At 29.0% G+C, this 12,194-nt stretch overlaps 1 pseudogene; it reads right to left on the reverse strand.

Annotated features, from left to right (window-relative positions):
* Window positions 1–1,848: 1,848 nt before the first annotated feature.
* LOC129289934 (uncharacterized) lies at window positions 1,849–6,239 on the reverse strand (annotated as a pseudogene).
* Window positions 6,240–12,194: the final 5,955 nt, after the last annotated feature.

Genomic DNA, 12,194 nt, shown 5'->3' on the forward strand with positions numbered 1-12,194 from the left:
AAATTATTGCTTTGGCCCCTGAATTTTCAGTTTTGACTTTTAGCTAAATTATCTTTAGTGCGCATTCCTCACTTTCTACACTTGCTGATGTTGCCTTTTCACTTAATAAAATGAATCTCGACTTCAACATTAATTATTCTTATTTATCTCTCTTTTTCTCTGTAGGTAATAATAGATAAAAATATGACTACATTATTAAGTTCTTTTAATTTTTATTGTCAACCATTTTTCTAAATCATAAAAGTGTGAATCTTTTACAGGACATGCCTTAGGCACTCAGCTTTATGCACTCAATATAATTTTATCTAATTAAATCAAAACATGTGAATTTAAATATATTAATATTATTAATAACAAGAATTTGTTATGGAGGCGAACAAGTGAATCTAAGCAAATGTATTTATTTAATTAGAAATAAATATATTAAGCATCTAAGTTTTTCTTTTGTTTTATAATCAAGTTTTTCCTTTTTTATATATTCTTTGCAAAAAAAAAAAATTCTAGAATTTTTGGCAAAATTTATTATTGAAAATTTTCCATGTATTAACATTGACAACCATAAAGATGATATTTTTAATTATTGAAAATTTTATCAACTCTATTATAAAATTATTTTTAGTTAAAAATAAAATTCAAATAACATAAAATCCCCCCCCCCCAAAAAAAAAAAAAAAAACAGTTATTGCTCTGGTTCCGCCACTGTACGTACCCATGATAACGAAGCAAAGCTAATATACAAAGCCCACAAGAATACAAGTGACACATGCATATATCTCAAATGGCTAATCATGACTAAATATCAACCAAAAATTTCTCCCAATTTTTTTAATCTTTTACATAAACTAGTTTTTATGTATTTATAATACTAATAAAATTTTTATAATCTAGAACATTGTTTTAGGGAAAATTACATATAGATCCCTTACAACAAACTTATTTGCAAATAAATTTTGTGAAATTCAAAAATTACAACTAAGTCTTATGAAACTTGAGTGTAATTTGAAGTTGTGGTGTAAAGATAAAACTGTTCATGTTTATTTGGCTTTCGTATGCAATTGCAACATCATAATATACAAGTAAAAAATCAAAATTTATTAGTCAAATTTTCTTGTATAGCGATTGATATAACATGAAGACTCATTTATTGTTATATCTGGCATTAAACAAGAATTATGACTTTTGAATTATGATTTCTTTACTTATAAATTGAGAATTAAATTTCAATGTTAAGTAAAAGCCAAATTAATTGTTAAGAGTTTTATTACTTAAGTCTAACATTAAACAACTCATAGGCTAAATATGTAAATCCTAAATAAATTTTGTTGGGCTTATTTGTAAATAATTCTCTACACAATCCCCTTGGAACTATGTACAGTCGTCTCCCATCCCTTGCAAGATTCACACAATGCAGATGACATAGGAAAGTGCGTATTCTGTCAACCCATAACTTTGTTTTGAGTATATATACAAATCAATGGCGAATATTCTCAAGTCAAATAGAATATAATTCCATAAATTATATTACATATCATTTTTTCTATTCAATTTCCCCATCAACATCATCTTTTAGTGCATCAATTTTCCCAATATAATTCACTTGTTAATTACAGCAGTGAAATCAATTGTCCAATATTTTTTACAAAAACAACGAAAAAACAAACTCCATCAGTTCAATACAAGTACAAGCTGCTCGGAAGAAAATCTGAGTATTCAATTTATTACTCAAAATTCAAAACCAACATAAACATTAGAAAAGTATCCATGTATAATAGTATCTCGAAAAGAGACTCTGAGATTATCAACAAGCAAAAATCACACCATATCTGGGCTCTCTCCTCCATTTTTACTTCAGTCAGAAAGAGAAGCAAGTTCTGCAGCACCAGAAGCCTCAAAGTAGTTCTCAGAATTAACCTCTTGATGACTAATCCACAAAACCGCATGAAGCAAAACAATAGGCATAGAACATGCTAAAGTCACATTCAGATGAATCCCTGTTCCTGTTACGATAAGTTGAACCACAGTCGCAATTGCAAGTAAAGCCAAAACAAACCTTTTGTCTAAAACTCTGTGTACGAGGTAAGAATTAGGGTATGCCCTTAACAGCAGCAAGTACAACGTTGTCACGTAGGTCATGATAACCAGAAGAATCAAGGAAACTTTGCGCGTAGGGATTAGGTGTCACGCCCCAAAAGTTAGACGTGACCGGCAAGGGATATATACACAAATATACATCCTTTAAGCCTTGATCAAGGAAACTTTAATCTAGTATTTTAGGTTATTTGAAATATGATGGAAGATCATTGTGACATTTTTTTATGTAAACAAAAGATTAGTAAATTTTTATAAAAATTTTGCTAGAATCTCCACTCTAAATAGGACTTTTTGAAGTCTCTACAACAATAATATATAGTCCAAATCAGAAATGCGGAGCTTTGCTCCTTCGTAATAGATAGACAAATATACTACAATTCAGAATCTTATATATAGCTGACGTGGAGCATACCTAATTACAATTTCAAAATATAACAACTAGTTAACCATTTACAGCACAAGAAAGATATACTTGAAAGGTCTTCTTCTTAATTCAACAAGGAGTACCTCATAGATTAGCATAAGGTAGGTTCTCATTGTATTATCTGAGACTAAAAATATTTTCAGTAAATAACGTCCCAACAATAAGTAATTAGACATAGATAAAAAGAAAGTTTGAAATAATTATGTAAGTTTAAACAAACCATGATTTTCATAAAAATTTAGTAAATTTCAAAATAAAATAGCTCTATATAACTTAAGATAAAATTTTGAACCATTAAATTATCAGATTAAATATTATTGTCACTTGATTTCAAGAAAGAAAATAAACAAAATAAATAATTATAAGTAAATTTATAAATGATGATAATAAAAAAATAATGAGATGTAAAATTACCAAATAATCTAATTTATAATTATGGGGACTTATCAGAACAATTAACAAACGTAGACACATAATCCACGAGGGTAAATAACTAAATGCGGCTTATGCCATGAAGACAAACGTAGACACTCAGTCTATAAGGGTAAGTAATCAAATATAGCTGAAGCCACGAAACAAACGTGGACACACAGTCTACGAGGATAATGCTAACCAAATGCAGCTTGAAGCCACAAAACAAACATGAGTACGATACTCACGAATAACCATCCCTCCGTTCCACTTGAGTTGGCCATCGCACGAGGCTAGCACCTCCTATAAACACCCTGTTAGCTAGGTGTACCATGGCGCGCCAAGAGCTAATGGAACTTCCGTTAGCAATCAGTGTTCTGTATAAAAGTCCCTTTTTAAAACTATTTTCAAACATGCAAAAAAATCATCACTTTCAAGATACAGTTCTCATTTTCAAAATCAAACTTGCATGAATACTTTTAAGTATTAAAACTTTTCAGAATCAAATTTCATATCCAATGCTCATGCTTGCATTTATTGAATAATCAAAAATTGCCAATGCTAATGAAAAGGAATTTTATTAATCCTGAAATGATATCTCATAAGAGTAAAACATTCATACACTATGATGAATCATTTTTCACCACCATCTTAAAACTTAAAAATGAAGAAATCTAAGTAACAAAGTATCCATTATCCAACATAATTACTATTAAAATAATCGATGTAACAAAATAAATTTTAATAAGAAAATTAATTAATAAATTAGTTGGGACATTATCCACTTAACTGATGACTCCCAGATTAATAATATGTGCTTTTTAAATACCTCTCCATTTCCCTTTAGCTATGCTATTACCTAGACCAGAAGAATAAACAACTTTTTAATAAAAACTCAAATTCATATATTTCTAACTGACATTCGTGAATCCAACATGTAATCTAAAACATATTTAAAGTCCTCAATCTTTATTTGTCCTTAATCCGCTATCCATCTTTAGAATTATATTCTTCCTATTCCTTTCTCCCACCTATAATGACATATTCATCTCAACCATGCCTCCTTCTTTTAGTAACTAATAAATGATTTATCCTTAAGGCTCTTCAATAATTCTTCATAAAGTACACATTATTTAAAACAGTACAATTTCTTACCTTACATAACCACAACTGATCTTATGACACCTTTAATTCAATATCATGAACGTCATCAAGTATAACAAATTTCTTCCTTGTTCCGATGTGCTTCAAGACTCAAACTAATCTAACAATTTCAAAATTTCACCTAACATGTTCAAACTCCAACCTATACACCATTAAGCCAAACCATCTTCATTTTTATTCAAATCCTCTCATAACTCAGGCATATGCAGGATTAGAACAAACAATAAAGGAAAATCTATAATCCCAGCCACATAAACATATTCACAAAACACATATTAACATATTAAAAAAAAAACAAGTGACCTAAACATTAAAATTTAACTAGGATTAATTTGGTAAAGTTTAAGCACTCATTTATATAAAAATTTTCACTCAAACATTTTGTTAAACACTTTATTTTATGTGCAAGAGAAAAATTAATATGACAAGCTTCTTGTTTTCCTTAATTCTCTATCCAAGCCACATATAGACCTCAACAAGTCTTTTCCTAAAAACTCATATCCATCACTTATTATCTTTCTTTTAACACTACAAATTTCAACTTAAATTAATTGTCATCCTTAATCCATAGTTATAGCGGCAGAAAGAAGAAGAATCACCATCTCAATCATAACACATACACATACATGGAACAAGAAGAGAAAAATGATTTGATACCTCATAATGCGAAATAAAGACAAAGAAAGAAAGGAGAATCCAAACGTGCGTTAAACAGGGGAGGGAATAATTTTGGTTATTGCAGCAACAGAGAAACGAAGAGAAGAGGCTGATGAAAAATTCCAACAGTAGCACTAAAAGCTTCTTCGTGCACTACCTCCCCGACAGCTTAGCATCCCACGGCCACCATCAGCACAGACAAGGACGAAGAGAAATGGTGCAGCAAACAGGGAAGACAAAACAGCGAGCACAGAGATGACATGCATGGCTCGGCAACGAGAATCCCATGGTGGCTGGTGATTAGATGAGTGACAGAGGTAACAGCGAAAACTGAGAAGAAAAGAGGTGAGAGACGTAGAGGAAAGGAAAATTGATGCGTGAATAGGGGAGGAAGGAGCTGGGTGTCCGGTGAAACTCCTTCAGCAGTGAACCACAACAACGCAATACAGGGGAAGGATATTCCAGCGAACACTCATAGCTGCTTGGACGGAGGAGGAAGATGAAGTCTACAACAGCACGCGCACACACACAAACGTCGACGTCGGATGGAAGAGAAAATAGCTAATGGACATGCTGCACAGGAGAAGGAAATCGATGGTCTTGAAAAATGAAGAAGGAAGATTGTCAGCTCCCTGAACCACCATCACAGTGAACGGACGGTGACTCCCCAGCGGCCGATAGCACTTGAGCAGAAATGAGGAGGAAGAAAGGCAGTGGATGAAGTCTCTCGAAACCCTTGTGTCACTACCAGAGCTAGAAAATGAGAAGAGGAAGAAAAGAAAAATCTGCCCTCTCTCTTCTGCACGTGTATGTTTAGATATATATATATATATATATTTTGTTTTAATTTTTTTATTAGCAAAAATAGTAATTTCCTAAAACTAACATAAGACAAAACACTTCTCATATGTATGCATTTTTTTAAAAAAATAAAATCAAGGAGCTAATGGATTATTTTTATTTTTATTTATATTCACAATTTTCACAAGACCAACATTTCCTCTTGATATAGTGTTCCAAGAATTATTAAAATATAATCAAATACTCCATCATAAATTTTAATCCTAATTTAAACTCTTTAGTTATTACATTATTTGTCCACTTTCACTACACCAACACTCCTCCTTATTATAGTTATTCCAAACATTAATAAAATACACTCAAAACAAATTACTACATATATAATTTATCATTACTATTTCATTCATTCATTCATTATTATCATTTTAACTCAAGATTTTATGGTTGTTACATTAGGGTTATGAAGAGTATGATCCACACAAAAAAGTGTGTAATATAACCCTAAATTGCCCAAGTTTCTGATGATCCGAAGAGCTGCAGCTTCTAGGGTTAATGGAATGTTGAGAGGACAATAAAAGTTGAAGTCACTGAACTGCTTTTCATCGGGTGCTTTTGGTTCATTGGGCTCGTTGGTGGATGAAGGTGGTTTTGATGAGTTGGTAATTCTCTGGGTCGTTCCAAAACTTGCCATGTGATAGGTGATTAATTCAACTTTTTGGAGTAATCTCCTACGAGAGAATTCTGAAATTACAAGGAATGTGTGATATGTTTGTTTGATTTGGATGAGGCTGGTGTTAATTTGTAGCATCAAGAGATAAGAGAATTTCCTTTCTTTTTCCCCTTTGGACTTCCTAGTGGAAAACTTTGACTAGAGACTTAGTCAAGAATTTCCTTATCATCGTCATTAGACTACAGTAGAATTCAAAAAAGACAGCTTGATTGACCTAACTATAACTATAACTATATGTTATAGTAAAGGTGGTAATATGGATTGAGTTCATGAGTTCAATCTGTCAAAATGTTGTAGATTGGATTGGCAAAATAGGAGCCTATTTAGAGGTAGCTTCTTCCCAACTCACACCGCGTAACCTGAGCTTGTCATGGATCACAACTCGTGGGCTAGCCCACTTTTTCTATATTTTTCTTCAATTTTTATAATTATACTTTTTAGATATTATTTTTTCCAAACATAATCAAAATATATTTCTGGAAAAAGATTTATTTCTTTAATTAAAAAATAAGAAAATTTGTGTAAAGGAACTATAATAATAAAAGATGTCAAAGATTAAAAATACTCCATGAAAAAATATTTATAAATCATTCCGTCATTTTTTAATTATTACCAAACACTATTCTATAATTTTTAACATGAGACTTTATGCAGTTTGTTAATGCTTCTTGATTTAGTGTTTTCTAACTAATTAAACAACTTCCTTATAAATCATTACTTTCTATTTAATAAATTCCATTGAGAGTACTTCTAGAAATTTAAAAGCATTAACTAATTTGAACTTGTTTAATCATTTTATAATTCGTTACTCAGCATATTAAAATAATAAAGAATAATTTGTTATTCAAAAGTTTTTTATTCTAAAAACAAATTGAAATTTAATCATGTCCTACTTTTAAATTTATTACCACATCATAAAGAAAACATAAACAACTTATTCTATTTTAGAATTTGTTACTTTTTACATGTTAAAACTATAAGCAACAAATTTTTTTATTTAAAATTTATTATTATGTACAAATTAAAATTCTAAAAAAAAATCATTAGGTTGAACAATATTTCTGAATTAAAATGATTTATTATTTTACTTTTTGGCCTTTTCTGGAAAAAAAATACTGTACACATGATTTCATTACTGTGATTAACAACTGAACTGTATTTCTGAACCATAGAGACCTCAGTTTAAGGTCTGTTCTTTGCGGGAAAAAAAAAATTTATGTTGGAAAAAATTGATACACTAAGTGATGGGTGGTTCATTGAATTCAATTATAGGCAAAAATGATACGTAATATATAATTTGTGGACTATTTTATTTGACTTAAGAGTCTGCGTTTATTTGCATTGCATACATTCAAAAACAAAGTTTTTCTTGGGGTATTTCTATTAACTCAACAGTAGCACATTGTATTCAAAATACAATAAGCTATCTGGATAATGCACTCATATAGGCTAAATAAAATAATTGAATAAATTAATCCATATTTGAAAATACAAAGGGTATTCACCCGTCAAAATTTAATGGGAAAATGACAAATAGATACCCCGGAGATATACAAATAATAATGAGATCCTGTGAAATGACCAAAATGAAATCAAGCAATTATAACTTTCTTTGTGCAATTGTTTTATTATTTTAAATTAGGAGTGTTTTACTAATTTCACCAAAAATATTAATATCAAAAAAGTTTTTAAAGACTTGAGAAAAATTATGACATTTTAAGGGATCCTATTGTCATTTGCATATTTAAAGGAAATTTTTCTTTCATTTCCCAAATTTAATTCATTGACACTAGCTTAGAATAAGTGAGTCAAAAGAAGCTTGTCTTTATCTTTTCCAAGTCATATTTTTAATTGATTTAGATATTATCAATAATTGTTATTATAATTGAACCAGGATATTTTCAATAGTTGGCTCTCAAATTTAACACAGTAGATTTTGTTAATTTTGTTACAAGCTTCTTCTTCTTGTTTTTTTTTGGAAGAAAAAGTATGAAACTATATGATATTATATATACATACTTGATTTATAAATTTGGAAAAATAAGCAAATTACCTCCTAAATTTTAAGTCGAGTAGTACCATATACTTTGAACTCATTTATTATATAAATTATTCTCTTAACTTTTGAAAATGATGTAATCTAGCTTTTGTTGTTAGTAAAAGTTAATTTTGACCATAAATTGATAAAAAAATGACCCAAAAAAATTATAGAAAATGATCAAAAGATTTTTTGGTTCCTTTTTGTAATTTCTTGGGTCATTGACTATAATTTTTTGGTCTTTTCTATAATTTTTGAGATCATTTTTATTTTTTTAAGTTAATTGATACTCAATTTTAACTTTTATCAACAATAAGGGTTTAAATTGCATCATTTTTAAAGGTTAAGAAATAATTTATATAATAAATAAATTCAAGATCTATGACATTATCTAACCTAAAGTTTAGAAGAAATTTGGTTCATTTGCCCTCTAAATATAGAAGGATGAATTTCATGCAATACCGACCACGGTAAAATTAGGACACGGGGCGCGCGTATATACTGTACTTGTGTCAGGGTGCGGCCATGCGGGTTTGTTCTCTTGTTCTTCACGTTCGAAAATTTGTGTATGATATATTATTTTTTAATATTAAAAAGCCCGTGTTAACTAAACTAAAATTAAAGAGGGTAAATGAGTCAATTGATTTTATCTCGTGTAAGTCTTGTTAATGAGAACAAGATAAAAGTAAAGAGGTATAATTTTCTCTCCATTAAATTGAGCAAGAGAAATGGGAGAAAGAAAAAGTGATTAATTTCATCTAGACGCTAATAATATATATAAAATAAAACTTAATACATTTATCATAACATTTATATAATTCCCATTATATATTACTAATGAAATAAAAGTACAATTGAAAATTATTTTATCCAATTTTAAATTTCATTTTTAAAATTATTATATATACAATGATATAACGACTTGTAGGTATAACTAAACTATAAATCAGTGCTTACAGTAGTGAGAATATGAAATTCATCAGAAAAATCAACGTTTTAGAATCAGGAAAGACAATAAAAAATGAAAAAAAAAAAGTGGAGATATACCTTAGGACCAAGACGAAATTGATTTCCACGCTGGATTGGGGATTGTCGCATTCAATAATTTGATTATAATGGAGGGAAAGTCAGACGAAAATGCAGACAAATAAGGCCGAGAAAGGAAAATATTTATGAACAAATATTATTTTCCCTTTTTCATTTTCTTTTCTCATAAGTGGGGAAAAATAGAGTTTTTTTTTCCTTATTTCTTTTCTCATACTTTTCTCACCTACTAAGTGTAGTATTAGTGCGCGATAAGTTAAAAATAGAAATGAAAAGAAATAACTATTATAAATATTATATTATGGATGTCTATAACTCATAGCCCTTAGAATTCTTTTATCCTTAATGTCTTCATGAATGGTATGGAAGGAGTTTTTAATTTTAATAGCTTATAACCTTCTAATGTTACATAATACACTATTATATGTCTCATTATATTTTTGTGACATTAGGGTAAGACTTGAATGGTTGGAGGCCTATAAATAGATGTCATATGCAAAACATATGTACACTAATAAATAAGAATTCTCCTTCATTGTTTTCTCTTCATTTCTTGTGTTGTCTTATCCTTCTCTACTCTTCATATTAACTACATTTTATAATACGTTATTAGCATGAATTGGCTTTGAAAATAATGTATGAGCTTTTAGTTAGATTAATATGTTCTTATATTATATATATATATAACTATATTTTATATTATTGTTTTATTAACATTCATGGTTATGTTGTTCTTATATTTTATTGTTTTATTTTTCTATCATTTCATTTTCTTAGTTATGAAGTAATTTTAAATTTCTCCATTTTATTCATTTGAAAATAATCATGTGATTAGTGATTTAATTTAATCAAGTCTCATTTGATATCCATTGCTTTATTTTTATTATTTGTTATTATATATTTTTTATGGAGATTGATATACTTATTTTTCTTTCTTTATATTTATGTATTTGATGTCATCATCATGGCTATTATTATTATTATTGTTGTTGTTATTATTATTCATTTATTTATTATTTATTTATTATTTTTATTATTATTTTGATCTTCCATTAAATTAATACTATATATACATATTATACATTTTGTGTTTGTTTATGTGCATGTATTGATCAATTTATGTTGTTAATATAATTTGTTTTATTATATAAATTATTTGTTTTATCCTTCAATTTATTTGCTTTACTATATTTCTTTATATTTATTATGCTTTATTTGTTTTGTAAGTTTGGTTATTTATATTTGTGTTTCTTTATATTGTGTTTTATTATAAATTATATTTTAGCATGTGTGTGTGAAATATTTTTTTTACTATAATATTTATTAATTATGCTTTATTATTAATTTTGTATAATTCTAATTGTTATTATTATTTTAGTTTGAATCATGGCAAATCTTGTCAAACTTGAATTTATTGCTCTTGATATTACAAGAAAGAATCATCTATCATGGGTGCTAAATGCTGAAATTCACCTAGATGCCAAAGGTCTAGGATATACAATTTTACCTGGAAATCAAGAAAGTAGTCAAGATAAAGCCAAGGCAATGATATTCCTTCGTCATCATCTTCATGAAGGGCTAAAAGCTAAGTACCTTATAGTAAAAGATTCACTAGAATTGTGGATTAACCTAAAAGAAAGATATGACCACTAGAAAATGATAATTTTATCTAAAGCTTGATATGAATGGATGCATTTGAGGTTGCAAGATTTTAAAACTATAAGTGAATATAATTTAGCAGTTTTTCAACTAAGTTCTCAATTGAAATTATGCGGTGAGAAAATCAATGATAAGGACTTATTAGAGAAGACATTTTCAACTTTTCACGCTTCAAATGTGCTCCTGTAACAGCAATACCGTGAAAAGGGTTTTAAAAAGTATTCTAAATTAATTTCTTATCTTCTTGTGGCTGAACAAAATAGTGAGTTGCTGATGAAAAATCATGAAATCCATCTTACTGGATTAGCTCCATTCCTTGAAGCGAATGTGATTATACGTAGTAATTACCATGGTTGAGGTCATGGCCGTGGCTATAGCCATGGACATGGTCATGGCAGGGGACGTGCTAATTACCATTATAATAGTGGTGGTGTTACTAGTTATAATCCTTATGCCCACCAAAAGAAGAAAAATAATGAAGGGCAAAAAAGAGATAAGAGTGACCCTTCAATAGTTGTTGAAAATCAGTGTTATCAGTGTGGTATGAAGGGGCATTGGTCACGTACCTGTCGTACGCTTGAACATCTAGCAAAGCTTTATCAAGCCTCCATCAAAAGAAATTCAAATAATGTGGAATCAAATTTTACTTTTCAAAACGATGATGTTAAGGCACATTTTGCACACAAAAATGATGATATCAATAAGTTGGATGATATTAATGGCCTTGATGCTCTGGCATACTTGGAGGTGGCGATTTCTTTGAAAATCAAGATTAGACAAGTTTGGTTGTAAAATAATTAGAATAATTTGGATTATGTTTCATTTATGTTTCTTGTTTTCTTGTAATTTAGGTTATGTTTCATTTAGCTTTCTTGTTTTCTTGTAATAAAAGCATTATTGCTATGAATAAATTTCATTTTATTAAGTATTTATTTTAATACATTCTCTTTCTTTTGTTGAAGAATATGGATATTCCCTTTTCTTTCATTGGACACAAGAATGAAGATATATGTCTCGTGGATGGTGCTGCAATGCACACCATACTTAAAGATAAAAAATATTTTACTTGTTTAACAATAAGAGATGGAAGCGTTAATACCATAGCGGGTAATACTAAATTAATCGATGGCTCCAGAAGAATAATTATAATATTACCCAAAGGAACAAAAATTATT

This window comes from Prosopis cineraria, unplaced genomic scaffold (assembly GCF_029017545.1).
Source record: "Prosopis cineraria cultivar Desert tree isolate PC_DT_omini unplaced genomic scaffold, ASM2901754v1 PC13, whole genome shotgun sequence".
Classification (NCBI taxonomy): domain Eukaryota; kingdom Viridiplantae; phylum Streptophyta; class Magnoliopsida; order Fabales; family Fabaceae; genus Prosopis; species Prosopis cineraria.